Genomic DNA, 15,223 nt, shown 5'->3' on the forward strand with positions numbered 1-15,223 from the left:
AAAAATGTTTTCTTGAATTTTGTTTTCCTTTGAGAAACCGAAAAAAGGTTCAGGAGAATTGTGTGTCAAAGTAAATTTTTTCGCTCTCATTCTCGCAGGAGATTTTTATTTTCTTGTGTGAAAATCCAGGAGAATAATTATTTTTCTAGTGTGAAATCGGGTAAATATTTTTTTCCCCATTCCATTTTTTTTCTTGTGTGGGGCCGAGTAAAAATAAAAATCTGGCTTTTTTTTCCTGAATAAAAAAAAAAAATGTTTTCTTGGAAAAAAAAAAGTCTTCTTGAAAAATGTCAGTTCTTTCTTTTTTTTTTGTCCTGTGTAAAACTGAGCTGGGGAAAATCACGAGAATTTTTTTTTTTCATTTGTAAAACAAAAAAAACATTTCAGGAGAATTTTTTGCGTTCATAATGTTTTCACAGATTTATTCTTCCACTTCTGCCAATAAATCCCCCTAAATCCTTCACACTGTCCCTTTAAATGAGGCTGCGTAGTCAGTATGTTGGTGGTCACACTAGTAGGGGATCCTCATTAAAGAAAGAACAACAAAAACATTCTTGAATTGAGTTTTTATTGGGTCATTTCTCTGTGTTTCAGACTGGGAGTAGAGCTGAGGCTTCATCAGTGAAGACATGGTGGGGAACACCTTCCTCCGCAGAGCGACCATCATCCTGATGTTTGGACCTCCGCCCATGATCCAGTTCACCTGCGAACCCAGACCTGGACAAAGTGGGCCACTCCAGCAGCTGCACATTCACCTGTACACCAAAGTCCAGCTCTCGACATGACAGGGCATCTGGTCATCATTCTTCTACCCTGAAAGCATTAAAGCACTAAAACAGCTGCCACTGCAGCTGCACTATGTATACTTTATTTATGCCATGATGTTCTTCATGCAACAGAATTACAGCACGAACCAATACATGTAATCAGTAAGTGGAGGATGTAGAGGAGGAGTTTTCTGATGGAAAGTTTTCAGACTGTTTGCTTTAAAATACAAGTGATTGCGGAAAAAACCTGCTGCCTGCTGTTGCCTCAGTCTGGTTTTAATATCAACCTTTTTTTTGGGAACAGCCTGACATTCCGAAACACTCCATTGCGAAACCCCTCCATCCCGACACACCCCACTCCGACACACCGCTGTTCCGAATCCGACTTTCAACTTCCGATTACTTCCCAATATGGTTAGGGTCAGGGGTACCACAATAGCCTTTTCGGAATAGCGGGCTCTTTAGAAAAAATGAGAAACCACGCCATTACGATGAATGGAAGTCTATTTTCGGAACAGCGGGGTTTCGGAAAAGCGGGGTGTAAACTTTTTTTTTTACTCATCTCGACACATGAAAAACCGTGTTTTACTGGTCTCAACACATGAAAAACATGTTTTTTAACTCGTCTCACAACACGTGAAAAACATTTTTTTACTCATCTCGACACATGAAAAACATTTTTTTACTCACCTCGACACAAGAAAAACATTTTTTTACTTGTCTCGACACATGAAAAGCATTTTATTACTGATCTCGACACATGAAAAACCTTTTTTTACTCGTCTCGACACATGAAAAACCTTTTTTTACTCGTCTCAACACATAAAAAACCTTTTTTTATTCATCTCAACACATGAAAAACATTTTTTTTACCGGTCTCTACACATGAAAAACATTTTTTTACTCATCTCGATACATGAAAAAAAAAAAAAATTTCTCATCTCGATACATGAAAACCATTTTTTTACTCGTCTCAACACACCTGCTACACACCTGTCACTCGTAGCGCGCTTCATTATCAAGGGATATGATAGGCTGTTTATAAGCCAGGACGTATCCACTATGTGCTCTCAAGTTCATTTTTATTTAATGTTTGAAACTATTGAACATTTTATCAAACTATTTTCACACTGATATCAATGACATGTCAATTGCCGTTAATCACCCAGGCAGAATTTCAAGAAATTGTTTTTTTTCCATCTAAACTCCACCCACAAAATAACTTTATATTGTTTACTGAAAGGAAAGTTGTCTGAAAGTTGACATTTTTTCTTCCTCACCAGCTTCACTGCCCATTTGTTTTTCATAATTATGTACCCGTTGTTTCAGCCTCCCTCTGACCATAATTTAAAATATCAGAGCTTGCTGTTCTTTCAGACAAAGATGTTAGCTGCCATTAATCCTTGTGAGGGATGGTAAATAAGTTTCAAAGAACATTTTGTTTTTTCATTTTAATGCTGTTGTTTCACCGCCCAAGTTGGGAAATGTTACAATTAACTACTGTCAATCATCTGACATTCACAGGAGGAAATGGAAAATTCTGCAGCACAAATAGTCCCTGAAAAGCGGGACACCTTCTTCTCTTATCAACATATTTGAGACATCTGTGTTGGTCAAATAACTGCATGCTGTAGCTCTCCTTTTAAAGAAGAAAGGTGGTACAGAGGTGGAGCTGAGGGTTCATGTTGCAGTGAGCAATAAGGAGTCTGCTGACATGTGTTTCTGGACTTCATTCTACACCTCCAAACATTCACATAGTGGAGTAAGCAGCAGGCCATACATACATACAGCTCCCAGGACAGTGACGTCATGTCGGCGCTTGATTGCAAACAGAGCAATGGTTGTTCTGTGTGAACCCCCGGGACGCTTCCTCTTTCTGTTTCTTCCCCTCTCTAACAGCTCCGTGGGTCAAATGGGACGGACTTGGAACAGCTTGTGAAGAACTTCATTTTTCCACCGCATAAGTGTCGTTGTCCCTGTTCTTGAATATTTGAAGAGGTTTAATGTGGTTTAATAAAGCTTTTATTATTCCTGCAGGCTGGTCAGGAGTCTCTTTTTAAAAGAACATCCACCTTGTCAACTCCAGTGCCGGACATAGAGGGGACTTGGAGGTTTTGATAAATATGCAGGGAAGTTTTGGTCACGGCGATCTGAGAAGGGTGTTTCACAGCCAGTGCCATGCCAAATAGAGCAGTGCTCGAATGGTGCCAGACTGCACGGCGGGCATTTGCACAGACGGTGACTCGGTTACCTCTCACTACAACAGATGGTGTGTCTCATGCATGCTGTGCGGAAAGGTTGTGTTACTTCTCCGCGGATGCCTAATTGTGTCTTAAACCTAATTTGGACCACACAGACACACACACACATATGCACTAACAGACACACTGAGGAAAGAGAAGGCTGCGCTGACTTAATCAAGCTGTACGAGTTGGAAAGATGACAATATTAGTTTTCTAATGGTGAAACAGTGAAGATTGGGAACACATGCTGGAACACCAACGCAGTCGCAAAGGTGTGGGTTGTTTGTTTTTTCCCATCCTTCCCTCCTTTAACAGCTGAATATAGGACACGTGTATCTGCTCCGGACGAGCTTCACTGCAGTGAATCCTCCTTTTAAAAATGAGTAGAAAAAGTGCAAAAAAGGATCAGGTTTCACTTTGACAGATCCATGACATTCTTCAAGTTTTCTATCTGTCTCGGTCGTAGGCTTAAGAGGGTGATAAGGTTATCCAACAACATCTATCACTGATTTCCTGACACTCCTGGTGGCCAACAATAATCAGATGGCACCTGGATCAACAGCTCTCGTGTTTTTAAGACCCATAACTCATCTCCTGGGATTTGGTGAACAATATGTGTGGGTGTGCGCAGAGTGTGCAGATTCTTTGTTATAAATTGCTATTTTGTCTTCTTCTCTGACACTTGGATGAGAGTTTATTGCCGTTCACCGCACACGTCTTTTAAAGCTCGGAGCAGCAGATGTTCGTGGGAAGCGATGCTGCTTTTGAAGCGCGTTCTGCTCGGCAACTTTAAGAACTTGGCTTGCTGAAGTCCTGGTGGCTTGTTTCACTGTTGGAAAAGGCTCACCAGAAAAATGCCCCTGATATTTTTAAATAAACTGTAAAAGTTTGTGAAATGAGCACAAAGTGAAGATAATGCTTCTCTACAACAAAACTGTGTGTTGTGCAGCAGTACTAACTTGATCTTTCCTTTTTTTTTTGGTGATTCTAAACAAACAGAGCACAGAAATATATAACACAACAACAACAAATCGAAACAGAAAATGAAATAATCACTCAGAAAAGGCAAAGTATGTTATCAGGCAAATATTTTTATTTAAATGGGCATTAAGTAGTTTTTGAGAGGAAATTCAAACTCAGAAGTTTAATATCTACAATTTATTTTTTCCATAACTGAAAAATTGCTGTTCTCAGAGGAAAATTAGGTCCCAAGAGCACTGTTTGAAGCTAGAAAGCTAGAAAAACATTTCTTTACGCGTATCGACACATGAAAAAACATTTCTTTACTCGTCTCGACACATGAAAATCTTTTTTTACTCGTCTCGACACATGAAAAATCTTTTTTACTCGTCTCAACACATGAAAAACATTTCTTTACTCGTCTCAACACGTGAAAAATCTTTTTTTTACTCATCTCAACACATGAAAAATGTTTTTTTAACTCGTCTCGACACGTGAAAAATCTTTTTTTACTCGTCTCGACACATGAAAAACCTTTTTTTACTCGTCTCAACACATGAAAAAACTTTTTTTTCTCATCTCGATACATGAAAAACAGTTTTTTACTAGTCTCGACACATAAAAACACATTTTTTTACTCGTCTCAACACATAAAAAACATTTTTTACTCATCTCGATACATGGAAAAAAAATTTTTTACTCGTCTCAACACATGAAAAACATTTTTTTACTCATCTCGATAAATGAAAAACATTTTTTTACTTGTCTCGACACATGAAAAACATTTTTTTTACTCGTCTCGACACATGAGAAACATTTTTTTACTCGTCTTGACACATAGAAAAACTTTTTTTACTTATCTCAATACATGAAACACATTTTTTTACTCATCTCGATACATGAAAAACATTTTTTTACTCATCTCGATACATGAAAAAAAAATTTTTTTACTCGTCTTGACACATGAAAAACCTTTTTTTACTCGTCTCGACACACGAAAAACCTTTTTTTACTTGTCTCGACACACGAAAAACCTTTTTTTTTACTCGTCTCGACACACGAAAGACCTTTTTTTACTTGTCTCGACACACGAAAAACCTTTTTTTTTTACTCGTCTCGACACACGAAAGACCTTTTTTTACTCGTCTCGACACATGAAAAACATTTTTTTTACTCGTCTCGTCAGACGAAAAACCTTTTTTTACTCGTCTCGACACATGAAAAACCTTTTTTTTACTCGTCTCAACGCATGAAAAATCTTTTTTGTACTCGTCTCGACGCATAAAAAGCCTTTTTTTACTCGTCTCGACGCATGAAAAATCTTTTTTTTACTCGTCTCAACACACGAAAAACCTTTTTTTACTCATCTCGATACATGAAAAAAAATTGTTTTACTCGTCTCGACACATGAAAAACATTTTTTTACTCGTCTTGACACATGAAAAACATTTCTTTACTCGTCTCAACACATGAAAAAAAATTGTTTTACTCGTCTCGACACATGAAAAACATTTTTTTACTCGTCTCAACACATGAAAAACCTTTTTTTACTCATCTCGATAAATGAAAAACATTTTTTTACTCGTCTCGACACATGAAAAACCTTTTTTTACTCGTCTCGACACATGAAAAACCTTATTTTACTCGTCTCGACACATGAAAAATCTTTTTTTACTCGTCTCGACATGAAAAGCCTTTTTTTACTCGTCTCGACGCATAAAAAATCTTTTTTTTACTCGTCTCTACACATGAAAAACCTTTTTTTTACTCGTCTCAACACATGAAAAATCTTTTTTTACTCGTCTCGACACACGAAAAACCTTATTTTACTCGTCTCGACACATGAAAAACCTTATTTTACTCGTCTCGACACATGAAAAAACGTTTTTTACTCGTCTCGACACATGAAAAACATTTTTTTTACTCGTCTCAACACATGAAAAATCTTTTTTTACTCGTCTCTACACATGAACAACCTTTTTTTACTCATCTCGACATATGAAAAACCTTTTTTTACTTGTCTCGACACATGAAAAACATTTTTTTTACTCGTCTCAACACATGAAAAATCTTTTTTTACTCGTCTCGACACATGAAAAACCTTATTTTACTCGTCTCAACACATGAAAAACCTTTTTTTACTCATCTCGACATATGAAAAACCTTTTTTTACCTGTCTCAACACATGAAAAAACATTTCTTTACTCGTATCAACACGTCAAAAAACTTTTTTTTACTCATCTAAGCACATGAAAAAACACTTCTTTACTCATCTGTAGACATGAAAAACCTTTCTTTACTTGTCTCAACACATGAAAACACTTCTTTACTCGTATCAACATGTCAAAAAACTTTTCTTTTCTCGTCTCAACACATAAAAAACCTTTCTTTACTCGTATCGACACATGAAAAATCATTTTTTTACTCTTATCAACATGTCAAAAAAATTTTCTTTACTCATATCGACACATGAAAAAACATTTCTTTACCCGTCTCAACACATGAAAATTTTTTTTTTACTCGTCTCAACACATGAAAAACCTTTCTTTGCTCGTATCGACACATGAAAATTCTTTTTTTTATTCGTCTCAACACATGAAAAACCTTTTTTTACTCGTATCGACACATGAAAAATCTTTTTTTTACTTGTCTCAACACATGAAAAACATTTCTTTACTCGTATCATGTCAAAAAACTTTTCTTTATTCGTATCGACACATGAAAAAACATTTCTTTACCCGTCTCAACACATGAAAAATCTTTTTTTTACTCATCTAAGCACATGAAAAATAAGAGTACACATTAAAACGAGAGATGTTTTTCTATCATTACAGGATATATGTTGTCATATCGCACAGCATGTATTTGATTGGCAGACTTAGCCTTTCATGGTAGAAGTCATGTCGCAGTGTCTTTGCCAGATGACCCTGAGTCATTGGGCCCACTGCATCGGCAACCACGGCCTGGCTCCGTCCAAATGACTGAGCGGACTGTTTTTCTTCACGCATGGCTCAAGTCGCTCTGAACACGACCTTAGGGTTAATTAAGCAACTATGTTACGAGAGTCTGAAAGCTAATGGCCTTGAGAGAGCAGCCTGAGCCTTACACTCAACCAGTGACCCAAACCAGCTTTACCTTATGTCAGCTACTTATAATGCACCGCTCGGGCAGCTCGCATCAGAAGCTACAACACGTCGACTTAAAGCATAAACAACATTTCAGGTTGTGTGAGAGCGAAGGAAGCCGGAGTGAGAGCCGACAGAGATGTACTGACAGCAGTGTTGGTTAAATAAAGTGCTTCTGTTCTGGGAGAAAGACAGCTTGACACCTGAGTGATATTCAGTCAGACAGTCAGTTCTCCCGTTACAGCTCTGTGTTATCAAAAAGTGAACAGAGAGCAGTTTCCCACAATGCAGCTGGTGAGATGGTGAAAAACGGGAGGTGCATTTTTCAGGCGCACGTCTTTGTAATGAACCGTGTTAAACCAGACATGACCTGAGCACCGGTTCATTGATGTTGTCCATACCAGTTGTGTGTGTGTGTGTGTCCCCTGGGAAAAAAGACAATTAGCCGAATTAGAAGACAAAATCTGGTGAGGGCAAAGTTCAAAAGGGGGAACCGCTGCTGTTTGTCCCTGCCCGTTGTGAAAACTGAGCAGAACTGTTATTTCTAGAAGCCTAAACTGGAAACCTATTGCTGTAGCGGTTATCTCACATACAAACACGTTTGTTTGTTTTATTTCTACGCTTTATTTCTTGCTTGTCGACAACCTACACATGCACAGATATAAATGAGAATGCAAAAAAAGTGCACACATTTCTGCCTCTCGCACGTAATTTCCATAACGTACTCTATCACAAACACTTTGAAGTCATCATCACTTTCATTTCTCCACAAACAAGCTGAAGTAGCAATTTTACCTTGTGTCTTTATTTAATAGAGTGAGCTGAAGCCCGGCGCGTCCGTCTTCAGCAGGAAAAATGAATTAGCAATCTGCAACGAGCGCCCCGCTTCCCCTCCCAGTAGTTATTCATGAAATTAGCTATTTGGCAGCACTGACGGATGCGACTGTGGAAATTCACATGGTTGTTTGCAAGCTGTCTCAGTGCTATTTCTTTTTTTCTGTTAGTATGATAATGCTACTTGTTGATTCTCATTAACAGGGAATTTAGCAGCTGCTTGTTGTGAGACAGGAAGGAGCTGCGGAGGGGTTTGTTCTGAGTTTAAATTACAGAGAAGCTGATGAAGTGATGGCCTCCGTATGTGATAAGTCATTTTTCATTGTTTGAAGCCACATGAAGAACGTGTATTATGCGTTCGGCAGCCTCTGCGTCAGGTGTTGATTCACTCACCTTTGGCCCAGAGGCAAAGAGTTGTGATCCTTCAGCTCATGCAGTATTCAGCTCTATAGGCTTTTCCACTGAGCCTTGCACTGCTTCTTCTGGCCTGAGGTTTCCATGAATATTGCACCGTACGCTCTATGGTAAACTCCATGTTGTATGCAGTGTATCCCATTACTTCATGAATTATAGATGAAGGTTATGGCAGAGGAATACCTTATGTTCAATGCGGTTCAGTTTAGGGATTCACTGATCACTTTTCTCTAGGTTATAGGTGATACTGAGCACCGATCAGGTACAGTATCAATACTTTTCCTATTCTTCAGTCTCTTTTAGCCTCACTGTGTGCAGCTGAAAGGCACCATCTTTAATGTATGAGTTAACGTGAGGCTGCGGCTACACAGATGTTCATAAAACTCGGATTTTCTTTCTCCCACTTTGCCCCCAAATGTCTCCTGTGATCTCCTGATTTTGTAGTGAAACAGTTGAAATGGGAGAGTCTCCGTTTCTTCGTGGTACCGGGCGGACCCAGCGACCCTGCCTGATGCGTGTGTCCCGGTTCTTGCCCTCGCTCTGCTCTGTTTGTCACTGGAAATAGATGAAACAGGTCCCAGTTTTCACTCAACTCTGTGCGAGACTTTCCCCTTTATTGAAATGTGCCCTCTGTCTCACTTGCTTGTCCTCTGAAAATGGTTCCTTTACTCCTCTGTGACAATAAACTGAATATTTTTGGGTTCTGGACAAAAAATAAGACATTTGAGGACATCATCTTACGCTTTAGGATCAACATTTTTTGCCATTTTTCTGATATTTTTATAAACCAAACATCTAACTGACTAACTGAGAAAATGATCAACAGATTAATCGACAATGAAATGAATTGAGGTGCTATAAACCATCACATCTGCCTCATATCTGATCAGTGGCATGAGGGCTCCATCAGCACTGATATACTGATCCATAGTATCCAAAGTTGATGTTACACAAGAGAAGAGATCACTCTACACGGTTCCAAGGTCGAAAATGAATGCTCAATCTCTCCTCTTAAACAAGACGTCCTGAAAGATGTCCTGGATGGAGTTTCCATGCAGTTGTATGCAATTATTATAAGTTATGTTTATATTCAGGGTTATTCACTAGAATACAATGTCTGTATCCTTGAGGCCTGAAAGACGTGTTGACTTTGTTTCATTTCTCATAAAACATGTCCACGTTAAATCCACGTCTTTCAGCCCTCAGTCGTCTTTCTTGACTCTGTCGGAGCATGTTTGTGCATTATTGCAGCCAAATGTCAATCAGCAGAATAGCATGAAACTGTTTGTTTATGCATGAAAGAAGAGGACAAAGAAGAGGAAGAAGAAGAAGGAGGAGGAGGAGAATGAAGAAGAAGGAGGAGGGGAGGACGTGGAGGAGAAGAAGAAGGAGGAGTAGAGGACAAGAAGAAGAAGAAGAAGAAGAAAAAGAAGGAGGAGAGGACGAGGAGAAGGAGGAGGAGGAGGAAGAGGAAGAAGAAGAAGAAGAAGAAGGAGGAGGAGGAGGAAGAAGCTTTATTAATTGGCATACAATTATACAATGTAGTGAAACCTGCTTTGTGTCCCTGAGGAGCAGCCAGTAATGAGCTGAAGGACACTGACCGAGGATAAAGCTAGTATATATATGTTTTTACATACATACAGTCTGAACAAACAGGCTCTGATGTAAAAACGTGCGTCACAGCACTGACAGAGGTTAAAAACATCTCAGCGCTCATCTACGTTTCCATCACTGCTGAAGAAGACCGTGTGATAAGATCCAGAACAGATTGTAATACCGTTGTAAAGGTGCAATTTGTAATATAGATGATAGTTGAGTCATTTTTACACCTAAAATGGTGCATGTGCAGGTAAACTTGATTAAAAAATATTAAATTGACTCCTCTCACATTACCATGGGGACACTTCTTTTCTGGTGTGTGACTCTAGATATCATGTCATGAATGCAGCAGAAATCATGGAGAGGTATAGAGCAGCGTGGAGGCCAGTGTTTATATATAACGTACTTCAATCGTTCTGAACAATGTTGGAGCTCTCCTTGAATGGAGACGATTGAAAACAATTTACGTGCCGGCGTCCTTAACTTCAACGTGTGTCACCGTATCGCACCGGGAAAAATGTGAAAACTAGCAAACCTGACACCACAAATACAGCTGCAGCGGTCAAACAGTTCATTACGTTTAATTATTTTCCAGCTCCGTCTTAAACTAAATATTGTTCCTTCTCTCCCGAGCTTTGCAAAAAAAGGTTCCCTTCTTTACAGCACGGCTCAAGTTTTTCAAAGAAATCATCGTAAACTGAGGTGCGTTTTATCTGAAAGTTATCACAAGTTTATAGTCAGTGAGATTCAATAGAATATTACTAATGTGTGTTGACACTGTGTGTAGTCATATAGTGACGTTACGGTCGCAGTTATTGTTTTATAAGTTGTGTATTTTTCAGATTAGTCGTTCCAAACAAACTACTTCAAACTAAAAACGAACAAAATTAGTTATTAAGGGCTGTTTTTGTAAAAGTGAGACGCAGGCCATTGAATTAACCATTAGTCATATTATTCTCTCTGTACTTTGCATAAATTTGCCACACAGGGATATCAGCATTCTTCTCCCAGCTCAAGATTTATGTTTATTGCCGTCCTTTGAGTCTTTAAAAAAGTACTGACTGACTTTAATTCGGATTTATCGTTAATGAATTAGGGTTTGATACTTTACACCACTTTTTAAATAAAGATGTTTACAACAGAGGACACGTGAGCGTCGTCTCTTATAGTTTCACCTTTCTAATATGAAGGAAAGAAGCTTTCAATCATTCATCTCCAATAGTAACATTTCCGGCCTGTAAATTTACTGCACGTACAGTTTAACTTACGCACATCATCTTAAAAACCCTAAACTAATACAGCCTTCGGATGAATGTCCCGTCAGCGAGCGCCACGAGAGAAGTCGTGTCATGATTTTAACTTTACTCTTCTTCACCGCCGCGCTCTCATAAGCTGTCATTGTAAAACCTCTCACATAACGTGCAAGCGAGCATTATAAATAATAAGGCAATCTGCTGTAGGTGTCATCCCCTCCTGCTTTAATAAATAACTGCTCCAACTACTGGTCCCCAGATCTCATAGTGCTCGCGCTCCATAATTAAGCTGGAGATCACTGCAGTATAGCAGGCTTCACTCTTTGTCTTCTCACAAAGAGGAAGTATTTAACTTTGTCCACCATTATTAATGAAACACACGTGTGTGCACACTGATTTATAAATAAGACGAGAAGATTTCATGTTTCTGTGTTTGCATGTGAACAGTTTTGGTCGTGAATCTGCGGTTTTATGCGTCCGACCCCTGACAGCAAGTTAAAAATATTTCATTAGCAGAGTGTGCGTGTAGGTTGCTTGGATTACAATGCCTCGTTAAAGTAATGATGTAATGATTTATTTTCCATTTTGATTATTGGATATCATGTCTAGTTGGCTGTTAGTCACAGCACCAGAGACTGCGTCGAGGACAGGACGCTGCTTTTAGATTAATGAGAACAAAATCTCATTTTTAGTGTCACAATCAGGTTTTTTTCACATCCTTCGTGCAGAACAAACGATCCGAAAAAGGGTCTGGCTCCGTTCAGACGGACAACAGCACTGTATACAAGAAGAAAAGGAAAATGCAGCTACCTCATTATTTTGAATGGGACCACTCCACTCCACTTAGCAATGCAGTCGAGGAGCACAGGCAGGAGGCTCTGACAAAGGAACACAATGTCTTTGGGCAAAAGAAAAATTAACTGTGGTTCAACTTTAACTGCAAAACAAAGTTCTTCAGTTAGAAATCAGGTAAACGCTACAGGGTTTCAGAGAAATACAAGAAAAGATGTCTGAATACATATGAAAAGTAAAAAGTATCCCTCTGAAGGACTTTTCTACCGGCCGTTTCTGTGCTAAGCTAAATGAAGCTCACGTTGATATAACTCAGTAGGATTTGTCCGAGCTGTTCGTAAATGCACCAGGATGATAATTGATCGTTAAGTCTCGTTCCCAGAACGTCAAATACCCCGAGCAAAGCAACAAACTAAGAAAATAAGAAAATCCAGACGGAGAGCTGCAGGGTCTGTGCAAATAAGAGACACCAACACGCTCCGTCTCCCCGTTTGAATCTCCCTCTCTGCCTGCTTCTCTTCTCCGCTGGTCTTCTACGTCTGCCGTAGCAAGACGTTACAAACATAACAAAACAGAAGCAGCGATTAATCTACGGAGATAATGGACAGGAAACACAGCAGAGACGCTCAGCAGAGCTTTTTTATTAAATGACTTCCAGCACAAACTGTCGGTGCAGCGGAGAGTCTTACGAGATTTACTCACCCAACGGAAATCATGCAAACATTTGGCTGTTTCTGACTCCGACATATTGTCCAAACTGAGGGCTTATTTTCAAAATTGACAGGCGACCAATTGAAACGCACCGTAAACCTTGAATAAAATTACAGTAAAAATTAAAAGTACACAATTCAATATATCATAGAGGTCTAGTTGTTGTATGGAGTGTCACATATTACATCTTTAAACCAGCAAAAGAAAAACTTACATCAAATTTCCGGAGTTTCTTTTCACCTTCGCCTCAGTGAACCACATGTGCTTGATAAGAAGTGCTGATAAAGTGGAGGCACAATCAAAGCTGATTGAGATAATTACATAATAGCCATTAGCTTTAGGTGATAATTGGTCTCATTATGCTGTTGAGAATTGAAAGATGGCTGACTGTACAGGGTCACAATGAACGGTAGCGTCAGAAAATTATTATATATTTTTTTAATAATAATTATAAAACTGGAACAGCCGAGTTTCAAAAGCAAATTGAATGAAAGCAAAAGTAAAATCAAAGTACATGATTCATTGATTTCATTAATTATCAGCCTGTTTAACACAAGGTGTAATTTTCTGTGGCTATTAGCTTGTTTGACGCTACATTGAGGTAATCGGGATAATTTCCCTGAACAGCACACTGTTTATTTCCCTGTACAGACGTCCCTGGTGGTTTGCTCGTCTCAAATTCACATCGATGTTAGTCAGGGAAATATGACCGAGGGAAATCAGTGTGAAGTTCCAGTTAAACGCAGAAAACCGCAGCGTTTTGTTTGATCTGAGCTGGGATCTATTTCCCCGCTGTGCAAGACACAAGAATAAAATCTACAGGGAGATGTCTGGATTTGTTTTGTTTTTTTCCACTTTGGGTCATAAGATATGAACACTATCTCCTCCAGTCGTCATAAATAATACCCCAGCTTATCTGAACCGTGTGTATTAAGCACTTTATGTTACACTCGCCCTGCCATACATTGCGCAAACAGCATGCATTCAGGTCCATGGGAAATGTGCCCTGGTGTCCTCTGGGGAGCGAGAGTGAATGGGAAGATTCAGGATCCGCTCGGCTGGAGAAGGATTACATCCCACAGAGTCTCGTGGGGAGGAAGACACAGATGCTGCATTGATCCCGCTGATAAACACTGAATGGCTGGAAGCTCGAGTAAGTGTCAGGTTCCCCGAAACGGAAACGCCGAGACAGCCCAGGATGAAGTTTGGAGCAGTGCATGGAAGACTTGCAGATAAGCCTGCAAGATGTGAAATTAGCAGAACTAATGTGCTGTTTGACAATCATTTACATAATTTCCCCATTGCATTGTAATTGATGGAGATATGGACTTCACTAGTTACACATTGAGATAATAATAATGTCTTCCTCTGCAGCGTGTGGTCTGTCATGAGAGCCTTGTACAATAATATACAGTGGACATTTCCATAACTTTTGATTGATGCAGTGTTTGGGGAAAATGTTGGATTTAGAAATAATAGTTTAGCACAAATTATTAAAGGAAGAATTTGTTAGATATGGCCAGAAAATTAGTTTATAGCAAAAAAACAAGAAGAAAGTGAAAGTTAGCATGCTAACCACTTCATAGCTCAAGAGGTGATGAAAATATTCCAGTGTGTCCGTGTTCACTGTTGCTTCGCTGGCTGTTAAACCTGGTTGAGCTGCGCACCGTCGCCCAAAAAACAACAAACTGGTACTGGACAGCTAACGAAGAGCTGCAGACGGTTGCTGCCGCCTTTTTTCAGAGATATCTCCCAGTTCTGGCCATAATAAGCAAATTACGGCTTTAACTAGTAATGAAAGTTAATCTTCAATCATCTGTTGAATTTTTATAGTTGTGACTTTTGCTTGTTTGGGTGAAGCCTTGCCCAAAGAAGAAGAAGAAGAATTCAAGATAACAATATATCTGCGATATATAAACAGATATTCTGACAAATAAATGCTCTCTCTCTTATGTCAAATGAATAAAATGTGTTATACAAGTGTAGGGAGGTGCAGAGAGAGTCTATGTGACCATAAATGTCGCTTTGGCATGATTTGGCACAAGCTAGCTAACAGCTAACAGCTAACTGTTACTGCAGCTTTTTCTTCTTCTTCTTCTTCTGTTTAAAGGTGGTTGGCAACCAGCGTTGTGGCGCAGTACCGCCACCCACTATGACAAAGCGAGAACAGAAACAAACAATTGACAAGGTGCTGGATTATTTTTGTCTTGCAATTATTTGTTTGGATTGTTAAAAAGAAAAAGCCCGGCACAAATTCGTTGGTGTTTCTGGTTTTGAGTAAGACGAGGCTGCTGAGGGTGAAATCAGATGTTATAATACTGAGCTGACTATTAAAGCGTATTTGATTATTTGACAATTTAATGGTAATATTACTAATTTGTTTCTTTTTATTCGTATGATTATTTCTTATTGCTTCCTTTCATTATTTATTCATTAACATTTTGATCTCTAGAGGTAAAAAAAAAAAGCAGCAAATCCTCACATTTGATGAGCTGGATCCAACACACATTGTCATTTTTTCCTTG

Source organism: Pagrus pagrus (genome assembly GCF_965226575.1).
Source record: "Pagrus pagrus genome assembly, chromosome: 5".
Taxonomy (NCBI): domain Eukaryota; kingdom Metazoa; phylum Chordata; class Actinopteri; order Spariformes; family Sparidae; genus Pagrus; species Pagrus pagrus.